The 24973-nt window shown below is 45.0% G+C and overlaps 1 long non-coding RNA gene across 1 annotated transcript; it reads left to right on the forward strand.

Moving 5' to 3' along the window:
• The first annotated feature begins 8783 nt into the window (after positions 1–8783).
• On the forward strand, positions 8784–9886 carry LOC108500439. Its single transcript, XR_001875850.1, has 3 exons — positions 8784–8846; positions 9401–9495; positions 9602–9886. It is a non-coding gene; the product is annotated as an uncharacterized LOC108500439 (long non-coding RNA).
• The last annotated feature ends 15087 nt before the right edge of the window (positions 9887–24973 follow it).

The following is a 24973-nucleotide window of genomic DNA, read 5'->3' on the forward strand; positions in this document are numbered from 1 at the left end:
TTTCCCCAGATTTTATCCCTTTTCCCAGTGGACCACCCCCCATCATCGCCCCCGCCGCCCCGATCCAAGATGGCGCCGCCGGGGGCGCTGAGGGGGCCGGGGGTGGTTGACCTGCAGTGCCCGCGCTGGGCCACGGGGGGCGCCAGCGAGCACTGGGCACCACTGCGCATGCGACTTGTAAGCTCAGCGACGAGACTACAACTCCCGACATGCATCGCGAGTCCCAACGGACCGCTGCAACCAAGCGCTGAAGACTACAACTCCCGACATGCTTCGGGAGAGAAAGAAGGGCACGTGACCGCGGATTCTCCACCTTTTTGACCCTGCGGGGACACCGTCCCGGCTGGTGAACCCGGAAGTGCTGCGGAGCCCCTCGTGGGTCGTACATGGCGGGGCCGCTCGGCAACCTTGGGGTACCCCCGGCCCCGACACCGCCCCGGGCACCTTCGGGCCCGCCCGTCGATCGGTCCTGACACCGTACTCGGGTCCCCCGCCCTCTCGGTGAGCCCCCAGCGCCTCCGCCACGCGGTCCCCTTCACCTTCCCCGTCGGTGCAGCCGCAGCCTGGCGCCGTTTGGCTGCTGCTCTCCTGCCTTGGCTCGAACCGTCCCCGCCGCGGCCGCCCGAGGCCTCCATCCTCAGCCACCCCTGCACCAGGAGCGGCCCCAGCGGTCATCCCCAGTCTCCCTGCCTGCACCTGAGGCTCCCCACAGCTCGCACCGGGGGCTCTTCCCTGCCCACACCGGCATCTGCTCCGGGCCCGCTCACAGCTGGAGCCCCGCAGGGACACGGGCCCGACCCCTCCGTGTGTCACCTCCCTGTCCCGGTGCGGAGGGAGGGCAGAGGAGCCCACGAGTCCCGGGCTCCTGGGGCGAACCCGAGGGAAAAGAGCTGACGGTGAAACAGCAAAACCCGCACAGAAAACTGGGGGAAGGAGGAATCCAAGTGGAGAACTTTGGGGTGCTGCGGGATAAACACAGGAGGGCTCTGCTCCCAGGGAACAAGAGGAAACGGCCGCAAGTGGCACCAGGGGAGGTTCAGGTTGGATACTGGGAAAATTTCTCCATGGAAAGGGTTGTCCAGCCATGACACAGCTGCCCAGGGCAGTGGTGGAATCACCATTTCTGGAGGGATTTCAAAGCTGTGTGGATGTGGCACCTGGGGACATGGGTTAGTGGTGGCCTTCGCAGTGAGTGCTGGGGGAATGGTTAGACTTGATCCCAGAGGGCTTTTCCAACCTAAATTATTCTCTGTATTTTGTGAATCCAGCAGTCTCTCTGCAATATGATTTTCCTGTCTCCAGTTTCCAGACAGTGTTTCCAGCACAAGGACAAACACTCCCAAAGGTTGGTTTTCCCTTCTGACTTCTGCCCAATAGGCACCTCTCTTTCATTATCCTGCATTTTAAAGTACTGAAGTAAAAGTTTGTGTTTATTTGTCTTTGCAGTTGATTTGCTTTAATAAAACACATAAAAATTTTCATATAAAAGTTTAAAATAACACTTTCCTCACAAAAACAGGGGCCTGCCTGCTCCAGAGGTGATTCCTTCATGTGCCTCTCTGGGTGCAGTGGGACCTCCCAGGCACTGGGTTTTCTGCAAATTAAGTGGAAGGAGAGTAAGATTTCCGAAGGCACTCGAGTGCCTTTTGGGTAGCTGGGATGGTTCCAGCCAGGTTGTTGGAGCATCCCAGTGTCCCCCAGGGCTGGCAAAACCAGGGTAAGCCCCTGGCTCCCTGGGGAATACCTTGCTGAAGGCACCAAGCACTTTTTAAAGCCTTACTCCAAGTGCTGTGAGTCTCTAAGGTGCATTTGATGCCTTTACCCAGGATTTCCTGGGGCATCCCAGTGGGAAGCTGCTTTCAGAGGATGCTGGTGCTGCTCGAGCTTTGGCATTTTTGGGGCAGCCTGGAGGGGTGAAGGCTGTGGGGACATTGTGAGAGAGTCCCCAAACTCCCATCCACCTTCCCAGTCTCCCAAACAGCCCCCACCCGCCCCAAAGCAGCACCTGGGATGAACAGCACAGGGGGGAGGCTTTGAGTGTATCCAAGATACAGTGGATTTGGGCACCCTGTGGAATGTTCTCATGGTCTGACCCTTGTCCAGACACCACTAAAAGCCCCTTGGGGAATTCCCCCTCCACCCAGAGCACCAGCTTTAATCACAGAGGAGGAGTGTGAGGCACAGAGCGCTGCTCCTGCTGCTGTGCTCAGCTACCACCCCTGGGGACATTGAGGGACACCAGGGGACATGGGGGGACACCAAAGGGCATGAAGGGACACCAGGGGACATGGGGGGACACCAAAGGGCATGAAGGGACATGGGGGGACACCAGGGGACATGAAGGGACACCAGGGGATACCGGGGGACACTGAGGGAGTCTGCAGGACACCAGGGGACACTGAGGGACACCAGGGGACTCTGAGGGATACTGAGGGACACCAGAGGACACTGGGGAACACTGAGGGACACCAGGGGACACTGAGGGACACTGGGGACACCTTGGGACACTGAGGGACACCGGGGGACACCAGGGGACACTGAGGGACACCGGGGGATACCCAGCCTGCATTCGATGAGTGCAGTGTCCTGTCACTGCACACAGGCAGTGCAGCAGGGCCTGGGCTGGTTCCTCCTGAAACACCCAAGGAAACGGTGTAAGCAAGGGTCAGTAAGCGGAAAAAAAGGTCAACAAGTGTAAATAAGGGTAAATAAGTGTAAATAAGGAGTTTCCAGCCGGCTGGGCGGGCGCAGGTCGGAGATGCGCCACCGCCTTCAGCCACCAGGCAGCGGCAGAGCTCAGGCATCGAGGGACCTCGGGGGACACCGGCTGGCACCGGGGGACACGGGGGGGACACCGAGCCTGCGTTCGGCCACACTGGCGCCCCCTCCCCTGCCGCGGGGACCCCGCAGAGCCCGGGGAAGGCAGCGAGGGGCTGCGCTGCGCGGGGCGGCCGCGGTACCGCGGAGTGAACGGGAGGGGGCAGTTCATTAAAGTTAATAGAAGTTCGTTAAAAACACCTGCTTTACACCCTCCAGCTCTTAAACACGCGGCGTGGGTACCTGTATGCGAAAGCTGAAGGGCGTCCGTGTCACGGGAGAAAAGGTTCTGATGGTCTTGAGCAAATTCATGTCATAGGAAGAGGATCCTTCCTGGTCCCCCCACACGCATCTAAACCAGGAGAAATGTCGGTATTTACTCCTAGTAAAGAGCAATAAGGGGGTATGTGACGTGTCTAGTGCAGAAAATCTGTGTTAGTAAAAGACTGAAGCAACCACACAGAAGTTTGAAGTGTCCAGGGCCAGGTTGGACAGGGCTTGGAGCAACCTGGGCTAGTGGAAAGTGTCCTTGCCTGTGGCAGGGGGTGGAATGGATGATCTTCAAGGTCCCTTCCAACCCAAACCATTCTATAATTCTGTGATTCCTTCAGCTTTTAATGACATAAATACTGATGTTACTTAGTGTTTCCTCTCTCAAACACTCCTTGCTTTTTCCTTTCTCACATACTTCCTCGGAAAAATGTCACTGAAATGAACAATTCAGGTCACATTTTTGGTCCTCAGAGGATTAACCTGCAAAACTAAAAAAATCTACGTACCCAACTGTTTTGGGAGCACTGAGGTGAGGTTTGAGAAGGTCTTGGGTGTTTTGGGGCAGGATTTAGTTGGTGCTCACCTTAGTTGGTGCCTGCAGGCTGTAGGTGGGTGTGGGGGTGGTCCCTGGCTGTCTGTGCCTGGAGATTGGGAGGGAGAGGTGGCAGAAAGGGGGGAAAGCTGGACCTCATCTCCTCAGGGAAACCCTAAAAGCACTAATAACTGACTCAATTCTAAAGCAGGTGCCCCACTTCAGCTCCCTATGGTTGTTTAACGTGGTGTTTCCTATGCAGGGAGATTCTTTTCTTTCTATTTTTAATGGACACTGTGCAGGACAAGTGCTGGATGTACATCTCTTCTCATTAAATCAAAAATACAGGCTGAAAAGTGTAATTAAATTAAGAACAGAGACTTCCAAGTGGAAGTCAAGCTTCAAAAGTGACTTCAGCCTTTATCTTGAACAGACAAGAAGGCACCAGTAAGTTCTAACATCCTTCTCAGTGTTTTGACATTCTTGTTGTTTGTCATTACAAAGCAGCTTGTCATTTTGCTGCTGACATGAACCTCGTGGAGGAAGAAATGAAGACCTCAGAAGGTGTGTGTCACGCTACACTGACTTTTGAGCTGTCCACTAACACTCCATAAATATTTCTTTCATCACAGTGCCTGTCTCACAGGGTTACTGTGACAGCAGTTCCGCCCAGATTTTGTGAAAAACTTGTGCAATAAAAATCTCAAGTAAGTGCAGAGAAGAAGTACATTAAATAAGTTCTAAATAAGGCACAAACTAAGCAGAAAATACAAGATTTTTTTTCTAAGAGAAGTCAGTGTTCTGGTGGCCATCCCAGGGCTATCTCAAACAATGCAATTTGAATTTGCTGTCAGTTGTTGAGGAGGCTCTGCATCTCTTCCTTTGTGTTTGATTTGAGGTTGGTGGGTTTTTTGTTTTAGTATGTTGCTTGCCTGCACCATCTTTGGTCCTTAGAAAAATTACCATAAACATTTTGGTCTTCATGTAATACAATCTTTTTTCTTCTCCTTAAGAAATAATGAGCATAAGGAAACCATCACCAGCGGGTTGGGCTGAATAAACTCAAAATCACTGCCTCCACACCCTCTCCAAGAAGCTGCTCCTGCACAGAAATCCACCTCATATTCCATCAGATGTTCTTCCTTCCCCCTCCTTCCATGTTTGTCCCTGATGAGACAGCTCAGGCCAGTCCAGCCCCGCTCACTCTTCCCTCCCCAGCACACGGGGCTCTCCCCTCCCTGCAGGACCACAAACGTGCCCTGGTCCATGCTGGGAAGGAACCTCAGACCAGAAGGAGAGAAGAAAAGCTGGGGAGGATCAAATAGGCCACCCAGGATAACCCAAGGCTGCCTGAAGCCACTGCTGGGTGGGCTCATCCTCCCCTTTCCCAAGCACCTTCTGACAGGGTCATTCTCAGTGTGTGGGCAAGAGAAATCCTGATCTCAGAGGGGAACGGGCTTGCCATGGCCCTTATCCAAGGAAAAACTCACCCCAGGCTCCATCAAGGGTCAGTTTTGAGTGCTCTGTGCTCCCTGGAATAAAGGTGATCAAACACACCATAGTATAGATTGGTACATGGCTGCTGGAGGAGGAAGGGGAATCTCAGGAAACAGGGAAGTGTCTTCTGACCTGAAATGCCAGCTGCCAATTCCCCGAGTTTTCCTTCAAAACCTTTGAGACTTTTACTATTTCAATGCTTTCTGTGGGTCACTGTGGGTGAGTAACCACCTGTTTCAGGCTCATGTGTCTGTGCTTCCACTCCCTTGCCTGGCTCTGCAGTAGAATGATGGAATCCCAGAATGGATTGGGCTGGAACAGAACTTAAATCTCATCTCGTTCCACCCCCTGCCACGGGCAGGGACACCTCCCACTAGCCCAGGTTGCTCCAAGCCCCGTCCAACCTGGCCTTGGACACTTCCAGGGATGGGGCAGCCACAGCTTCTCTGGGCAACCTGTGCCAGGGCCTCCCCACCCTCCCAGGGAAGAATTCCTTCCCAATATCCCATATAAATCTCCCCTCTATTTGGTTTTAAACCATTCCCCCTTGTCCCATCACTATCTGCCCATGGATATATGTTTCCTCATGGCTTTCTCCAAGAGCTTAGCAATTTCCTGGGAAGTTTGAGTGCATGGAGTGACTGTCAAACCAGGCCTTGGATCAGACCACAGAGGGATGAACCTTGGACAGCGAGGGAAGATCACAAACGTTGCTTAAGGGTTAGAGTTCCAAAGCTGAGTCTTTCAGGAGTTTATAATTTACTGTAGCAAAGCCCAACATGGAGTGTGAATCCTAAATGGAATATAGTAATCAATAAACCATAGGCCTTGAATCATAGTGATACATAATTCAATACATAATTCACTGGCAAAACCATCAACCCACACCAATGAGCACTAAAGGTGGATGAAAACATGGAAATGCTGTAACAGTTGCTTTGCAACTACTTTGGGGCTCTTTTTTGGGTGGAAAGCAGGGCAGAATAGTAGATTCTGGCTGCAAAATAGTATTTCTGAGAAGTATTATACACTATTAACATGTTTAACGTGTTCACAGTTCCAAAGGCATCCTCCTATCCTGAATAAAGGCATTGAATGGTGCTTTGTAGGACCAGCCTCAGGAAAAAAAGGGATCAAAACAGTGTTGAAAGACATGTGAAAGAATATTAAACCAAATCAAAGGTTACTTTGGCATTCAGAATGAGCAGATTGGTTGGTCAAGGGCAGGACACCTGACTGAGGGCTCTGGCTGGTGTAAGTGGGTTCTGGGGCAGAAATGGGATGTTACAACATCTCAGGGAGAAAAGATATCACAGAGAATATTCCCATACATAGAGAAAGCTGATGAGAACAACCATGGGGGGAAAAAAACAACCAACACAACAGCTTTTATGATTTGATATAGGTGACACTTTCCAGATGAAGTGGAAATGGAAACATGGGAGCCTTTATGTGCATCTCTGCAATAGGTAAAATCCCCAATTCAACCTGATAAAAAAACGAATGAGGATTTTTGGTGGGTCACTGATGCATGGTCAGTGCAGCACAGGCCTGGGGGAGCCTCACAGTGCTCCTGTATGGCCAGAGACACAAACCCCACATTGTGGCAAACGTCAAACTAAAAGCTGAGTTGTGACCCAATAACACATCTGATGAAGACAAAGAACTCGGACAGACCCAGTGATTTTCTGATGGTCCTTCCCCTCCAAACAATTCCTCCATTTTTCACCCAGCAGCATCATCCAGCCTCAACAGCTAAACTCGACAGGCATTTTTGCCTGCTGGGGTTTTCCAGGGGTTACTTTGACTCCTGATAAAGCCTGTAGTGTTATGAAATTAAGTCACATTAAATGAATTGAACAGAGAGCATTAATCTGGGCAAATTACTTCCAACCATTAGAAAACCACGGCTGTAGCAAAGGCAGACAATGGTTTCCATTAGAGAATAGAAAATTAATGCCATATATAACCTCCTTTCTCCTAGACCCTACAGCTCAAGGAAGCTTTTTGTTCTACTGTGATACAATTTAGAAAATATTTCCTAGATCTCTGGTGGAGCAGATGCTTAGTTTTCCCTGTTAAATTGCTGTAAGGGGATGGGATGATGGGTGAAAACACTTTTCTTTTGAAGAACCCTGAATTCCAGCTGAGGGGGGAAGCATGGGAAGAACAGAGAGGCATGTAACATTCTTTTATTTGTTTTGAAGTGGCACTGGAAGTTAAACCCAACTGGTTACAGCCCTGGTGTGTATTTACAAGCTCTTTTTTGGCAGAGACTGTGCCATCTGCAGCAACATCTGGGCAGTGGTGAGGCTTGGAAGAAGTCATTCATTCTGTAATTAGGCCAGAGATAATTGGGAAATAGAAGTTTCCACAGGTCAAAAGCTCCTGTTGTCTCCTGTCCTCCCTTTTTTGAGAGGTTTCTCCCATGTTTCAGCCACCCAATAAATTGCTTACAGTCAAACACTTCTGACACTGCCCAAACACTGACTTTCCACCTGTTCCCATGTTCTCATCATTTACTGTTCCTGACACCTGCTGGCTTTGCTGAGGATGGGTCTGTTGCCCTCAGTGTTTCCAGCCACACAGGTTCTCCCTCCTTTTTCTCCGTGGAAAAAGATCCTCATGTTCTGCTAAAAATTATTGTTATTTTATAAAAATGCATCAGATAGACATAAACCCCTTGCTTAGACAGCCCTCATTCCTTCTTACAGTGACCCTTCCTTTAGTGACTTTATAAGTGAATTTCAGGCACTATTTCCATTTCAATGATTTACCATCAAAAGGCTCTTTCTTGTTGTTGTTTTCCAGGTTGAATCCACAGTGCAGCAGAAAGTTAAAAAACCCAAAACCTCTTATCACTTTTTTTATTATCTCTGTGGCCCATATTCACAGAAAATTAAGCATCTCAGCACATCAGTGTAGACTGGAAAGAGTCATCCATGTTATTATCTTATTATCAGAAAATGCTTTTGAAACATATTTAGGGGAAGATCCCATTGAAAAGTCCTTTGAGTAAGTGTGTGTTTCTCACTGAGTTTCTCTAAATTATCAAGGACAAAGTTTAGCAGTAAAATACACTTCAATACAACAGACTGAAGCATCCAAAAGGACACTGAAAAGCCCCCAAATGTGACACAGAATATCAGAATAATTTCTATAAAGATTATAAATAATTATTATAAATAATATTTGTAATGCATTATTGGTGGGACATGAGCATCAGACCCTGCAGAGGAAAAATATAATAGATTTGTCAAAGTGATTCCAGCATCTCGGCTCCATCCCCAGTCAGCAACATTCCCAAACTGACAGTCTGAGGAGAAAACTCCCTGTTACAACAGTTCTTCATTCTGGCCATCAAAAAAAGTTTGTGCTGAATGTCGAAGACCAAAACAAAGCCTTCATTGAGGGCGGGAGGGAGAGAGCCTCATTCATGGGCGAAGGAGAAAAGGCATCGGGAAGATGATATGACATTTTGCAGGCATGTGGATGGCGCTGAACAGCAGCTCGAGAGCACTTTGGGGCAGTGTTCCCCGCAGTAAATCCCTGCACGCAGCCTATTCACGGCTGCCTCTGCCCTGCCAGCCCGGAGCTGCCAGTCCCGGGAGCCCCGGAGTGAATCCGCGCTTGTGACGCAGCCCGAGAGCTCTGAGAGCCTTCGAGTGTCTGTCGCACAAAACCAGCCTTGAGTTCAGCGAGGCACAGAAGTGCTTTGGCTCCAAAGGTCAGCCCTGGCAGGTTCAGCTCAGCCTGTGCTGGGGAGTTTCCCCGGACCGAGCTCCGGTGCTGCCCGAGAGGTGCAGGATCAGCTCTCCCAGCTGGAGCTGAGAGCGACTAAACTGATCCCAGGGCTGGAGCCCCTCTGCTCTGGAGCCAGGCTGGGAGAGCTGGGGGTGCTCAGCTGGAGGAGAGAAGGCTCCTGGGAGACCTCAGAGCCCCTTGCAGGGCCTGAAGGGGCTCCAAGAGAGCTGGAGAGGGACTTTGGACAAGGGATGGAGGGACAGGACAAGGGGGAATGGCTTCCCACTGCCAGAGGACAGGGTCAGATGGGATATTGGGAAGGAATTGTTCCCTGTGAGGGTGGTGAAGCTCTGGAATGGATTTCCCAGAGGATGCCCCATCCCTGGAAGTGTTCAAAGCCAGGTTGGACAGGGCTTGGAGCAACCTGGGATAGAGGAAGGTGTCCCTGCCCATGGCAGGGGGTGGGAGAGGTTGAGCTTTAAGGTCCTTCCCAACCCAAACCATTCTGGGATTCTATTCTATGATTCTGTGTAATAGTTTTCAGTCAATGACCTCTGTGTGCTCAGAATCACCTGGGACAAGGCTCTCAAATGGCAGAAACCACCTCAAAAGTTCTCTGGAGTATCTGCTGTGTAAGACCAACTCCCCAGACTGGTTATTCCCAAAGAACATCAATTCCACCTCCCCTTACATCAGTCTTATTGCTTAAACCAAGTTGTTTGCTTTCCATCTGCACAGGTTGAGCTGCGTGTTCCAGAATGCAGAATTCCCTCCATTGTTTGGTTTCAGCAGGCTGGTTCCCTGCTGGAAATCAGTGGGTGACTCAAAGCCAAGACAAAAGGCAGCCTTGTGTGAAGGTCTGGAGAATGCTGTGTGATACCCTGCTGCCCAAGGCACTCACACAATTTACAGCATCAATTTAAGTTAACTTGAAAGACTGCAAAGGATATTTTTCCTCTTTATTTTGCTCTATGGGAGTGACTGTGTATGTTTAAATAACGCATTTACTCTTTCAAAGAGAAGCTGGGCATCCTCCAAACACATTAAAGTGACTTTAACTGAGCAGATGGAATTGCACATTCCTTCCCTTGGATGCTGCTGTGCAAACAGCCATAAAAAAGGACTCAGCCCCAGGAAACTCCCTTGGTGCTGGGGGGGTTTTGCCCCTCTCTGGGGCAGAGGTGCAGCTCTGTGTGCTTCCCTCCCCTGAAAATACCACACACTGTGGGCAGATCAGCTCACAGGGGATGAAAATACTTCACTGCTTTGTTTACTTTCATCTGTGACAAATATATTTCAAAACACACATGGGTATGATTTGCCTCAGTGAGGTGATGGCTCCTACTGGTGCCACAGCAAATCCACTTAGAGGAGCAACCAGTTCACTCTTTATTTCAAAGACCTTTCTGTTTGGAACGTTATACTCAAAACTCTGGGTAAAAGTGCCTGAAAGGGAATGACTTTTTGTTTTTCTTCCCAAGTGTCAGGCATAAAGACAACACAATAATTTTCTTCTCTCATTGCTAAGTGGAATGAACTTTGGGAGATCTGCATCCAAAAAAAAATTCTGTATGTGCAAAGTGTCACCTGGGAATTAGCTATTCCTATGTATTACAGTAATCAGATTTTAATTCACTGAGAACCCTCCACTGTGCAATGCAAATTTAAGTGCTACTAAAGCTTGCAAGAGCAGGAACTCACCTGTCCAAAAGGACACTGGGTCGTGGTGCAAGAAACTTCAATTCTTATTCCCAACCTCTTTTCAAATACCCACGTGCAGGGAGTGGCTGTAACCTCATTGCTGAGCCTTGCAATAAACCTTGCTGAGTTTTGTATGTTTGTATGTTTGTTTTATGTGAATAAATTTCCTTTACAAAGACAGTCACCCTTTGGTTTCAATTTTCAAATCCAGTATGTTTACAGGAGTTGTTTAAATTCCCTCATCATTTTCATGGTAGTAACCCCATGCAGCTTTTTTAGCTTTTGCATAAAAGAAAAACCACAAAAAAACCCCCAACAAACAAAAATCTCTTGTCTCTTCCTGTAGATTATGGCATTATGCTAAACTGGCACTGCTAAAAACCAGGATCACAGGTACTCAATCCACTTGGTGTATGAGATTTGGCTCTGATTTTTTTATGAAGCACTGCAGCTCAAAAAAACCTTCGTGCAGTTTTTATTCCAGCCAGTGTTACACTCACAGAAAGCAATGGGGTTTCAGGAGTTTGGTGTGTGCTACTGGGAGTGGGTAGTGGTAAACTGGTGTGTGTCCTTTGATAACTGCACCTGTAAATATGTATTTATCCAGAATTTCTCGTGGGGGGTGATAACAAAGGGGAAATGTCACTGGCAGAATAAAGCTTGAGCACTCTAATGCAAACACTGCTCTTTTTCATTGCAGGGAAAACACACATTTAAATTGTACCCAGCTCAGAATACAAAGATCAGCATTCTTGTTAATCCCAAATTATTGATCAAATTTAAACACACTGGGGGGTTTTGGGGAGGTCAGCCTGGCTGCAGCACAGCAGATCAGCACAGGCAGACAGCAAATACAAAGCTAAATTGCTTTTTCCACTCAACTGATCTGAACACAGGCCACGGATCCAGCAAGTGCAGTTTGTCAGAAGTGTGTGTTCATAAACTAATAGTCACAAGCTCAGGATAAAAGCCATGAGCTGGTTCAGGTGGGACAGTATTTAAGGGCACGGTGAAAAGACAGCTTAATTAGTCCTGAATTCAATGAGCTTACAGTCTATTCATTAATACAATCAACACAGAGTACCATGATAGCATCAACAGAGCCTCTGGAAAAACTTGTCTCTCATGGTGACCTGCTTTGATAGTTATTTTTGGCAAGTTGTATCGAATCCATACCCTGACATTATTCAATTGACTCGTAGCTTATAACCAAAAAAATGGGGTTTGGTTACAGCTCTGCATAAGCAGGTTTTCATTTTCAAATCCTGGCCAAGACTTATTTAATATCAACATATTTAACTGATGTTCTTCTGGGATCCACACTTGTGTTATGAGAAGGGAACTTTCCGGATTTCATTTCCAGCCCTTGCCCTGCCAGTAGCCCCTGGCACAATCTGTCACCACCCGGGATCAATTCGAGCTCCTGCTCCTGTCTGTCGATTCCATTTGCTGGTCCCTGCTGTGCTGCCAGCTCTGAGCAGGGAATAAAGTGATGGAAATGCTCTGGAGAGTCTGGAAGAGCACCCGTGGGATGGTTGGAAATGAGGGGAATGGACAGGGCAAGAGGAGTAACCTGCTGCTGCCACATCCACTGCGTGTCCCCCTTCATCCACACAGAGCTCATGGATGTCAGAGGGATGCACAACTCTCCATGAGGAAAGGCTGAGAGCTGAGAATGTTCAGATTGGAGAAGAGAAGGCTCCAGGGAGACCTTGGAGCCCCTTCCAGTGCCTAAAGGAGCTCCAAGAGAGCTGGAGAGGAACTTTGGACAAGGGCCTGGAGGGACAGGACAGGGGGAATGGCTTCCCAGTGCCAGGGTTAGATAGGATATTGGGAAGGAATTCTTCCCTGTGAGAGTGGTGAAGCTCTGGAATGGATTTCCCAGAGGATACCCCATCCCTGGAAGTGTTCAAAGCCAAGCTGGACAGGGCTTGGAGCAACCTGGGATAGTGGAAGGTGTCCCTGCCCATGGCAAGGAGTGGGACTGGATGATCTTTAAGGTCCCTTCCAACCCAAACCAGTCTGGGATCCTATGGAATTACAGATAACTCCCTTCCTTAAACTCCCCTCTCATCAGACCACAGTGCCATAAATCTTGCTGTGCTCCCAACTACCTGCACTTGGAGCCAGTGCTCAACCCGTTTCTCCCAAGCCCAGAATTCCCCTTTCCCACATATTCCTCGTAAATCAACCCACCACCTTCCCTAACTCCTGACAGAGCTCTCACAGCTGTTCCCTACAACTCAACCTTCCAGGCACACATTCCAGCAGGAAGGCCAACTATCTCCCACAAAGCCAGTTTTCCAGGCCAAAACCAGCGTGGCTCTGGGATAACAGCAGCATTTTAAGAATACTCTTCAAATAAACCTCCATTCCAGAGCCCTTCCTCTGCAGAGCAGCACGAGATTTACTGGCCACAGTTTATACCCCAATACTCACAATGTTAATAAAGTCAAAACCAAGACACTAGAAGCTTTAATACTATAGAATTTAATATTAAAAAGGCTCAACCTTTGCCAGCAAAACCCCTCTCCCAGGGCTGTTTAGATGCAAACCTGTCACCCAGAGTTACCTCTTACCCTTAAATGAGTTTTCCAGCTCAATTTTCAAGAGCCAGTCCCCTCCAGGTGTGCCTGTTCCTTCTGGGTGCAGACATAAGGGGTAACCAGAGTCATTCAGCACCTATTGGCAAAGATATTTGAGCTTTTAGCTTAAATATTATTTAATTATATATAATGAAATATATAATATATATAATAATAAATATATAATAATATATAATATATATAATATATATTATTTCATTCATATAAGTAGGTTAAGTGGAAATACCAGCATGGTGTTTATATATACATATATATATATATATATATATATGTATATCTCTCTCTATATATATATTTCCACTCAAGAAAAGATCTCCACAGCTTCCCTTTGGGATACTGCTCCTTCAGAGTGCCTTGTTTGTTTTTTTAAAAAATAAATTCATATTCATAGCAATAAAAATTCCTCCAGATTAACATGGGGATATGGAAAAAGCAGCTTCTGTAAAATGACTGTAGTATGTTGGGGGTTTTTTGCTTTATAATAGAAAACACAGGTGTACTATCTGCACACAAAAATGAGAGTTTTACTATTTTCTGTCTCAAATGTGAGATCTGTAGTAAATATTTAATATTGCATAGTAAATATTAAAATGTTATAGCAACTATATAAATTATTATTAATGATAAATATTAAATAGAAAATACACCAGCTTTAGGGCCTTCAAAAACCTGCCAACAGCCATAATAGCCAGGCCTTAGAACAGACAGACACAGAACTGAGGTGTAAAAATACTCTGGAAAGGACCAGGGACAGGATCAGTGCTGGAAGTTGGGTCAGGGAAGCCCAAAGGAAGGAGCTGCTGCTGTTCCAAGGACTCTTTTGCTTTAAGTTTTGGTCTCCAGCCTGGTTGGTGTCAGCGGGGCAGAATTCTGTGTGCCTTATATGGCTCGTTCTGAAATGTTTTTTTAATGACTACCCGTTTTTTTTTTCATCCTACAATCGCACAAAAACCATTTTCACATCATTGTCCTCACGAAGTGACATCATCGGGGCGCATGAGAAACATCTTTGGCCCCAGATCTTCCCATGGAATTGTCACTCAGTGGCTTTCTGTTTGATCTGAATTTCCAGCACCTTTCAGGAGGCAGAATTGCCTCGCTCAGCCCCTCGCATTGTTCTGGGCCTTGTGCTGGAATGAAACGGCTTCCAATTATGGGGCTGCTGGTTTGGGGCTGCTTTTACACCCTCCTGGAGAAACACAAACGGGGTTAAATCCAGCCTGGTCCGGGACCCGGACCCTGCCAGGCTACACAGGATCCCCTCCCACCGCCTTTTTTTAGAGCCCCGAGTGGTGAAAAGGAGCTCAGAAAGTCTTCCGCTTGTTTGGCAACTGCCAGAGAAATATTTCTGTTTGCACTTAGCAACACTCTGAATCAGGATTTTCAGTACAAAATCAGTTTACGGAGCCTTTCCTGTTACTCCACGCTCTTCCCAACAGTTTCACTCTGGCTTTTTGCCTTTCAGAAATCTGCAGGGCTGAGAAATCCCTCGGGGGACTCCACTCCAGGGAACATGTCCACAGCTTCCCTCCGGAGTGTTGCTCTTTCAGGGTGTCTTGTTTGGTTTTAAAAAAAAAAAGTAAATTCAAAGGAAAGCCAGGATAGCAATAAAAATACCTCCAAATTAACACGGGAACATGGAAATAGCAGCTTTTGTAAAATGACTGTAGTATGTTGAGCATTTTTTGATTTATGATGGAAAAGAGAGCTGCACTATTCACACACACAAATGAGAATTTTACTATTTTCTTTCTCAAATATGAGATAGTAAATATTAAACAGTGTGTGTTAAATATTAACATTAAAGTATATCAACAATTTAAATTATTATAGAGATATATGTTTAATATTCTCAGTCTCAATTATTCTGTTCTATTCTATTCTATTCTATTTTATTCTATCCTATCCTATCCTATATATTACACTATACGTATTTTTAAATAATTATCTCAATTCATGCACTTCTTAAAAAGCATAAAGGAAAATATTAATGTAGAAATGAGTAAAGTTTGTACCTTCCCAAAGCACAGTTGCCCCCTGAACTGCCACCTGAATTTACACACTTTCTCATCTAGTCTGGCTTAGAATTAGAACAAGGAATTTAAGATCTGACGCTGCTGCAGTTCAATGGGAAGACATTAAATGTGGATCCTGATCCTGAGTATAGTCTGGAACTGTCTGAAATCTTCTTGCCTTATTAAAAAACAAAGCAGGGTAAAAGGAAAGAGCTGGTAAAACGGTTTCAAGGCAGCTGCCTGGAATTTTTCATGGCAATTAGCTCAGTTTATAGACTTCAAAACAATAAACAAGACTCATTAAATGCAGCAGAATGACGTTTTTCACATTTATAGGTCAGCATTTGTAAGCCCTCAGGAAGGGCATCCGACCCTCATCCTAATCAGATATAGTAGTTTAAAACATACAAAAGAGGGTGAGGTAGATATCTATGGTTGATTTCTCAGTTACAGCATCTCTAATTAGACTAAAATGTTGTGTACAGGCTTTGAAACCCTCAGTGCAGTGCCAGTCTCTGCAGTGGTGCCAGCTCCAAACTCAGTGCCATGCTCTGCTATTGCACTTGACTGTCTGTCTCCTCAGGTTGGGGGATGTGGCCCGAGGCCACAGCCATGAGAGTGACCTGTATATAACACTGGCAATAAAACAAGGATGGAATTCTCATAGGACCTGGAAAAAAAAAAAATCCCATACATGCATTACACTGAGATGGTGAGTCCACTGCTTGAGTCTCGTGCTGCACCTTTGGGAAGATCTGCAGTGGAGAACTGAAGCCTTGAGCAAAAGTTCACATATGGTTTATCAAAATATAGAATTATGGAATCCCAGAATCCCAGAATGGTTTGGGTTGGAAGGGGCCTTAAAGCTCATCTCATTCCACCCCCTGCCACAGGCAGGGACACCTTCCACTGGAGCAGGTTGTTCAGCCATCAGTGAAGCGACATTTAATTTTATTTTCTTTTTTAATCTAGAAGAGGAACTGGGGAGCAGGACCCACAGGTTTCCCATCTCCCTAAGACAGAAACACACTTCACAGTTGACCTGAGGGGAACTGGAGATCACTTGGCACTGAGTACAGCAGCAACACTTCCCTGCTGGACTGCAGAACTGAGTTCAGAGGGATAAAGTGCTCTGCCCTCCTACTGCAGGGCAGGGAGCACAGCCTGGGAAGGCATTTACATGATATTTGTCATTTAAACATAACAAAAATGACTGCAGTGGGAGCACTGAGAGCTCCAACACTACAAAAGATTCGAAGTTAAGTACATTTTGAGTAAAAGTATTGGACTTCGATGATCCTTGTGAGTCCTTTGCAACTCAGGATGTTCTGATTCTGTGGTTCTCTGCCTTAAGTATTTCATGTACCACACAGTTCAGAAATGGCCAACCTAGCACAGAACAGGTGTGTTCATACCAGGGTTTGTTAAATCCCACGTGGATGGAGATATTGATATTGTGATATTGATATTGATAGACTGAGATATTGATATTGATATACTGAGATATTGATATACTGAGATATTGAGGTGTTGTGTGGGCACACCTGGTCACAGGTGGGGGCAGCTCAGTGTGACTGGAGCCTGTGCTTGGACTGATAATTCTTGTAGTCTGGCTAAACCAGAGCAAAAGGAGGGCAAAACCACAATAATTGTTTGCAAATAAAAATTTATAAAAGGGGAAACTGCAAACAGTTAAACAACTAAAGATGTATTGAGGAGAAATCGATGTGACAAGTAAAATCAAAGAGTCACAGAATGTCCTGAGTCAGAAGGGACCCACAAGGATCATCAAACCCAAATCCTGACCCTGCATAGGACAACTCCAAAATCCCACCACGTGCCCAAGAGTGTTTTCCAGCATGAATGATCTTCCAAAGGATGTGATGGGCACAGGTAGTTGACCAAACACTCAACACCATTACATGAAAATTATTCCAATACTGGTATTGGATTTGAAAGGGTGGCCTGGCAGGTCTCATCTCTCTCTCTACTAAAGCCCATCTAATTTCTCTCTCTCTCTCTCTCTCTCATTCTCTCTCTCTCTCCTCTTTTTCAGTTGTATGAGGATGACATTTCAAATCTCAGTGCTCTGCATGAATTCCAGAAGCAACTTGTGCCAGTGGGAAGGGAGAATTCAGCATCTGAATGGATTTCAGCCTCGTGTTTTTTCCTGCACACTTGCTGTTCCCTTTTCAGATCTGGAAAGTTGCAGATTGACATATCTCTCTGGATTTTTTATGTTGTGATTCTTTTCTCCTAGGATCTATGCCCTACTGGTTCTGGGAAACTTGTGACCTCTGCATTTTTAATTAGAACTCGTAACTTTTTCCATAGCAACATATTTTGATGTCGCAAATACAGAATCTGTCAAATCAAACAACTCCTGGTCAGATAAAATCCAAGCATATAGAAATGCTGAGCAGCAATACCATGTATATTATGGCACAGCTAAGAAAAAAGTTAAAATAGACAACAAAAGTGGGAGGGAAGTCTTGGCTTTGGTTAATTTATAAATTTGACCTTAGTAATTAATGACTCAATACAGATTGTCTGATTGGTGTGTCAGTACCCACATGGTACAAAGAAATGAACTATTCTCAGGAACATATTCTGGTTGTGGAAAAGGTCTTCCTCATGGGGATGAACTGTAGAAGCAGGTGGTGAAAGCAAAAGAAATCCTCTGAAACAAAACCTGAGCTCAAACATGAACAGACCCAGAATAATGCAATTCAATGTGAGGGGTCAAGACAAATAATTTAGCATAATACAGCTGTTCTAGATGGACTTTGTCAAAACCACTGATTTATGATACATACCTTGCATGTGCCAAAAAAGTATTTCCTTCCATAACAAAGTTTTGGATTTTTCAGATACACTATTTATGTGTTACTATAATTCATTCACTGATTCTCAACTACAGACATTTTTTGCTGTTACTGTTTTTACTATATTTACTACAATTTTGTATTATTTACTATAATTTGGTATCACTATTTTTGACCTCCATGTGAGCTTTTTTAAACACATTTCTCTGTCCACAGAGACTTGTGCAGAACAGCATCACCTTTCCCTTGGGCTTACCAAGAAAGGCACTATCAAATTTCCTCTCTAACATGAAAAGTCTTAGAAAAAATTAATACTGTTTCCTGATGAACCAGACTTTTGCTCACTCCTATAGGCAATTACTTGGGTTTCCTTTTCCTGATTTCAGATAAGATTTGCTTTCAAACTAAAATCACCTTTTAGTGGTCCCACATTGCCAGTCCATCACCCTCTGCCAGGCCACCCCTTTGGAATTCCCCATCAGGCCAACAGCCAGGAGATATCCATGTGCTCATTAAGTTTTTTAAACAAATGCTGAGCTGCATGAACATGTTGAAGAAGAAAATGCAAACACCAATGTGGGAACAGTTGCTTTGCTTTTTTCCCTCTGGTTAGCGTTAGACACATGATTACTATCCCTTTGTCTAGTCCATCTGTTTCCACTTTCCATAAAAAACACTGGAATACTAAGCTAAACTCGGTGTGTTCTAACCTTGCATTGCAAACAAGGGGTTCCTGGGGTTCCTGGATGCTCCATGATCACCAACACCCCGGATCTGTGTTGGGGGAAAGGGGCACAAAACCCCCCAAAGGTGTCCTCGTAGATACCTGATATTTCCCCTCAGAAAAGTAAGGTCCACATTCCAGAAAATGCCCTTTGTAGCCTTCAAGGCTGTCTAAACAGACTGTGAAAATAGATGACATCACTCACACAATTAAGGTTTTCTGCTTGAAAATGAAAAGCCCCGTTCGTGTGAACTCCCCGACGATTGTCTGAAGAGGGATTTTTTTTTTTCAAATGAAATGGTTCATCTCACCAATTTAAGAAACAAAACCACAACACTGCTGTGAAAGCTTTGATTTCCCAAAGCCACAAAGTTTTTTAATTCACTTAAAAGCAAGATGGAACAATTTCATAAATCTCCTGCTACATATACCCTTCGTTTACGGAATCTGACAGCTTGTTTGCCGGAATATATGAGACACAGAAGGAGCATCACTATATTTATGTGTGCCCAAAAAAAGGACCATATTATTTTTAAAAACCAAATAGCAAAAAAATGGGATATTTTGGAGCGTTACAGGAACAAAATTTCCAGCATTTTGCCTTCCAAGTATAGATTGTTCAGGCTTATTCCTGCAGCAGCCAGGCTTGATTTCTGCCCAAGCAGTTTGGTGAGAGCAGCTGGGACTGGCACTGCTTTGACCAACCCAGCACCATTCACTCACTTTCTCTGGCTGCAGTTTTCCCAGCTATTTCCATGGATCCTGGCTGTCTCCTGGGTCCTGAGGATGCCACAACCTCAAACAGTTTTATAAATCTAGAGGGGGAAATGATCTGTCTCGTGTCATGAGCAGAGAGCCCAGGAGAATGTCTACGGGGCTTTACCAGCAAAAGGAGCCAAGATGGGATCCCTGACCTTTCCCAGCCCTCCTCCACATGGATCAGCCCACAGCCTGCTCTGGAAAAGCTTCAGCTCACCCAGGGAGCAAAATTAGAAATCTTCTCCAGGGACACTTCACCAAACCACTCATCAGTCCGACGGGGGATGGAAAGCAGAGAGAAAAGAGTGAGCTAAAGAAGTGTCTGTCGCTCACTGAGGGGTTCCCACAGCACAGTGGGAGAGCCCCCACACCCACAGTCGGCTGTCCTGGGGTAGGAGCAGAGCCAAGAACTGCCTTGGTGACTCCTGGATCCGTGGAGCCTGGAAAAATGTTGAACTGAGTCACACCAGGACTTAACAAGTGTCCAGATCCTCTCAGCCCCACTGTTCACGTGGGCATTTCATTAATGGAGTATTTTTTCCCCCAAAATTTAGGGATTTATGACCATTACTTAAGGCTTTTTGAAGGTTAATGATAAGTGTGTGTTGTTTCTTGGGAAAAATCCCCGGTTAGTATAGTCTCATTTTCATCCTAAGTCACCACAGAGCAAGCAACATATGATCAGTAAATGTGGAGAATTTTCCAACAAACTAAAAATCAGATATTCCAATAAACTAAAAATCAGATACCCCAATAAACTAAAAACCAGGTAATTCCAATGAACTAGAAATCAGATATTGCAAGTAACCAGCTGCAGTACACTATTTTTCTCTAGTTCACTTCACTAGTTGTCACATTATGATCAGTGGTTTTTAAGTGAAACCTATAAAACAGTTTGTCCAATTTTTGGGACAGTATCCAATTCCTGTCCCAGGTTGTGCCCAGGGAGGATGTGAGCCCTGGGGAGATTTTGGGAGGTCATGAGGTCTGGGGAGGTTTCGGACTGTGTAGTGCAGAACCTGCCTCCTGCACCAGCCAGAGGGAGAGCAGCTGCTCCCAGGGAGCTCCAGGTGTGTTTTGGATGAGGAAAACACACTCTCAGCACAAAATTCCCAGAAGATTTGGCAACTGCTGTGCCAGAAACACAGAGGTGCTGATGTTATTTCAGCCTCCACACTGTGAGCGTCTTCTCTGTGTGCCCTGAAACCACTTCTGCTGCTGCTGCCAGACCCACCCAGGGCTTGTGTTGGCCTTGGCCTTGTCCCTTGTTGCCCAGCCACTGTCCCTCTGGCTGCCGGGGCCAGTGACTCCAGGATCATGGAATCATGGAGCTGTTAAGGCTGGAAAAGCCCTCTGTGACCAGTGAGTCCAACCATTAACCCAGCACTGCCAGGCCCATCACCAACCCGTGTCCCCAAGTGCCAAATCCACACATTTTTCCAACACCTCCAGGGATGGCAACTCCACCACTGCCCTGGGCAGCCTGTGACAGTGTCTGACTACCCTGACAGGGAAGAAATTTTCCCTGTTTCCAGTCTAAACCTCCCCTGGCACAACTTGAGGCCATTCCCTCTCCTCCTGTCCCTTGTTCCCTGGGAGCAGAGCCCAACTCCCCCCAGCTCCCCCTCCTGTCAGGGGGTTGCAGAGCCAGAAGGTCCCCCCTGAGCCTCCTTTCCTCCAGGTTGAGCCCCCCCAGCTCCCTCAGCTGCTCCTCATCAGACTTGTGCTCTATTTTGTGCCCAGAAATGTGAAATTATAAGACTTTCCTGCAGAAATGTGTGAAGACACACAACAGAAGCCACAGTCCACAGGTTCTGCCTGGTGGGATCCCAGCTCAGGCCAGGAGGGAACAGCCTGAGCTCACCCTGTCTGCTGAGAGCACAGCACAGGCCAGAACATGAGCCTGCTCTGGGCTGTGACCCCATACAAGTCATAATATTTTTCCTTAAATAATTATAAAGTATCTCAAATTGGAAGGGACCCATAGGGATCATTGAGTCCAAGTCCCTGCTCCATGCAGGAATACCTAAAGCTAAACCACATGACTAACAGCCTAGAAATATATATATAAAAATATATTTTATATATAAATATAAATATATATAAAAAATATATAAAATATATATAAAATATATATAACAGAGAACATAATGTAATACGTTATATATAAATATAAAAATATATAAATATTTAAATATATAAATATAAAAATATATAAATATTTAAATATATAAATATATAAATATATAAATATATAAATATTTAAATATTTAAATATATAAATATAAATATACATAACATATATAATGTGTATATATGTTTTATATGTTATATATGTATATGTATGTCATAATAATATGTTATATATATTTAAATATATTTATATATTTATATACATGTATATATATATATTTATATATATATATAATCTATTATATTCTCTGATATGCATATTTTTATATATAATATATATAAAATATATATATAACAGAAAATATAATGCAATGCAATATTATTATATAATATGTTATATGATATATTATATACAATACATTACATACTCATAAATGCAATCACCAGAAATATAACAGGATGTAAAAATTCCTTTTTCACTCTTAGAAATCCTTGTACCACAATAACTACTCACTATTTCTCTGTACCCTTTTACTCTGTTTTGTGCTTACACTGACAATCAAAGGTATCTCAGGTGGGCAACTGCTTTAGTGTCAGTTCTGTTTCTCCAGAACAGAATAGTATAAAAGCCTCATGGAGTAAATAAGCAACATGAAAGCAGGTTTCCCTCCTCCACCCAGCCCTCTGTGGAGGCAAAAAATTGAACAGAAAGAAAACGTCCACTTTCAACTGTCTCGTTCAATGTAAAAATGGCAAAACTTTTCAGTTGGCTTTCTTTTTCAATAAATTCTTTATTACACAGTGGCAAGTAAATGTAACAAATATTTAACTTCCCTCCAACACAAAGTGTTTTCACACAAGTAGTGGATTAGATCAAACATCTGTTTAGTTAAATATCTTCCTTCCTATAACCCTCTGAAGGACGTGGAAGTGTGTAAGATTAGGACATACAAGTGTTAAAGGGCTCCAGAATATTCCCTCTTCCTCCAGAAATCTGCTTTTTAGGGGTTTCTTAAATCAGAAGGCAGCATTGGTCCTCCCTGGATTTCCTTCCCAGGAATGTGTTCGTTTTCCCTTAAATCCATGCACATTTCCCACGTTCACAACATTCTACAGCAACAGGAAGGACAGTCATCCTTCCCCTTTTCTGAGAGTGGATTTTGTTGCCCCCTGCTTCCCATGCTGCAAAATCACACAGCACCACCTTTGCCATGGCTCTCAACCAAATTCCATCAAACCTCTCCCTTTCCCCCCATCATTTGACTCCTTTTTCCCCATTATTTTGCCCCTTTCCAGACTGAAGTGTTCCATTTAGTCCTCTACTTCTGCATGGAAAACAATTGCATCCCCTTCTTATCCTTCTTTAAACCTTTCCCAGTTCCACTCTCTTCCCCCTGAAGCAGTGGAATAATTGCACTTGTGTGCACGGGGGATCTTTACAGCGACAGAATTTATTCTACAACTCACTTTGCTTTTATCCACCATTACAGACTAATTAAAAGCCAATCCCCCAATGACTATTACAGGGATTTTTCCTGATTTTGAATAGGCAGCTTGGAGCCAATTACTATAAATGTAACATTTGGTTTTTGAGGGGGTTTGGTTTTTTTTTAATTTTTTTTAATATTTTAATCCTGTGAATCATTACCTGCACTGACCTTTATCTTCCATTGTCTTTGACAATAATATAGTAACATTCTCCTGTAATTCCTCAGGGAGTTTGAAGACTAGAGCCCACCATGAAAACAGAATCTCCACTTTCATAAGGCAGTTAAATCATCAAACAAAAATTCACAGAAAGTCACAAAAAATAGTGATATCAAAAGTCAGTAGTGCTGCCAATAATTTCCAGGGCAGTTTCTCTCTCAGCTGATGTAAACAATAATAGTTTCCTGAATTCTGCATGTCATCACTATAAATCTTTACTGACGACTTTAAATCAGTGATTGAAACGCTGAAGTTTTCCGTGGCTGGTCTCAGCTGTGGAATTCAGAGCCGTGTGTTGGGATGAAATGTGCCAAAACGTGCAGGGAACGAGGCCCTGGGAGCAGGGATTGTGCCACGTGGAGGGAGGTTCAACCAGCCCAGCCCACGGGTTTAACCTGCACAGACCCAAAGAGTAACCCCTCTGACCTCCAGGTCAGCAATGACCCTTTCCTGGGAACATTTGTTGGATGCAATCCCGCTGGAATGATGAGAGATGATCAACACACTTCTGGAATCTGCTCCAATTTACCCCCTGAGAGGCTCAGGGAAGGCAGCCCCTCCATCCCAGAGCCCCGTGGCTCCGTGTACTGAAGGGCAGTTCCAGGATTGTTGTGTCTCCAGGGACTTAATTAACTTGAAAATAAAAAAGCAGGATGACAGCTGATGGAAGAGCAGTGGATAAGCAGAGGTTTTTCCACACCACTATTTTAAAATTAGGTGACCAAACTTCCCCCTCTGATTTTTCTCCACTTTGAATCTTTTCACTTAAAGCCTTTGGAATATGAAGGACCACGTACAAATGTCACCTTTTATCTCTGCTGGATGGGAGGTGGTATTTTTGGCAGCATTAAATTTTTTTTTCTAGAACTTCTTTATGTCCCAGATTCCTTAGTATTTATTTTGTAGTTATTTGTCCCTGTCCTCTGGGAGCCTTGGTCTGAGAACTTTCTGCCGTGGTTTGGCCCGGTGTTTGCATGAACATTCAGCTCCTGGTTTTGTGCCATGGAATCACGTTCCCCCGTCCCAAAACTGAAGTTTGGATTTCTTTGCCCCTCTTTGGAGAGCTTATTATCTGACATTAATTCCCTGAGGCTACAGATTGACCATCCTGGCATATTTAAAGTCTGGAGTTTGAAATCAAATGAGCAATAAAGGTGAAACGTGACACTATCTGAGAACAAATATTACATTGATCATCTGGCAACATTTCAGGAGCTACATGGAATTTGTTCTCACCTCCTAGTGGCAGTGAGTGGATCTTAGTTTTCTTTTCAAGGGAATGGACTACAGGGAATTATTTTTTCATGCTAGATGGGTAAAACATCGTATTATCCAATAATATCACATTATTTGCTAATGGCAAATGTAAAACATACAAGTCTATCAAAATTTGAACCTGGTGATTTGCAATGCTGCAGTTTGGTTTTGTAGAAGGGAAGTCACTGTTGACTCCCCAGAAATGCCACTCTGTACTTGGTTTTTCCTTGCCCATGAGGGCGAGTGGAGGCTTCAAAGGGAAGCAACCAGCCTTTGTTCTTCTACCTGGAAGGCACTGCAGAATTCCCTTCATTCCACACCCTGTGCCAAAGCAGCCAAACTTCAGAGTATCCAGAGAAAGGAAGAAAACCCCACGGTTGCTG

Source organism: Lepidothrix coronata, unplaced genomic scaffold, assembly GCF_001604755.1.
Source record: "Lepidothrix coronata isolate B3197 unplaced genomic scaffold, Lepidothrix_coronata-1.0 Scaffold90, whole genome shotgun sequence".
Classification (NCBI taxonomy): Eukaryota; Metazoa; Chordata; class Aves; order Passeriformes; family Pipridae; genus Lepidothrix; species Lepidothrix coronata.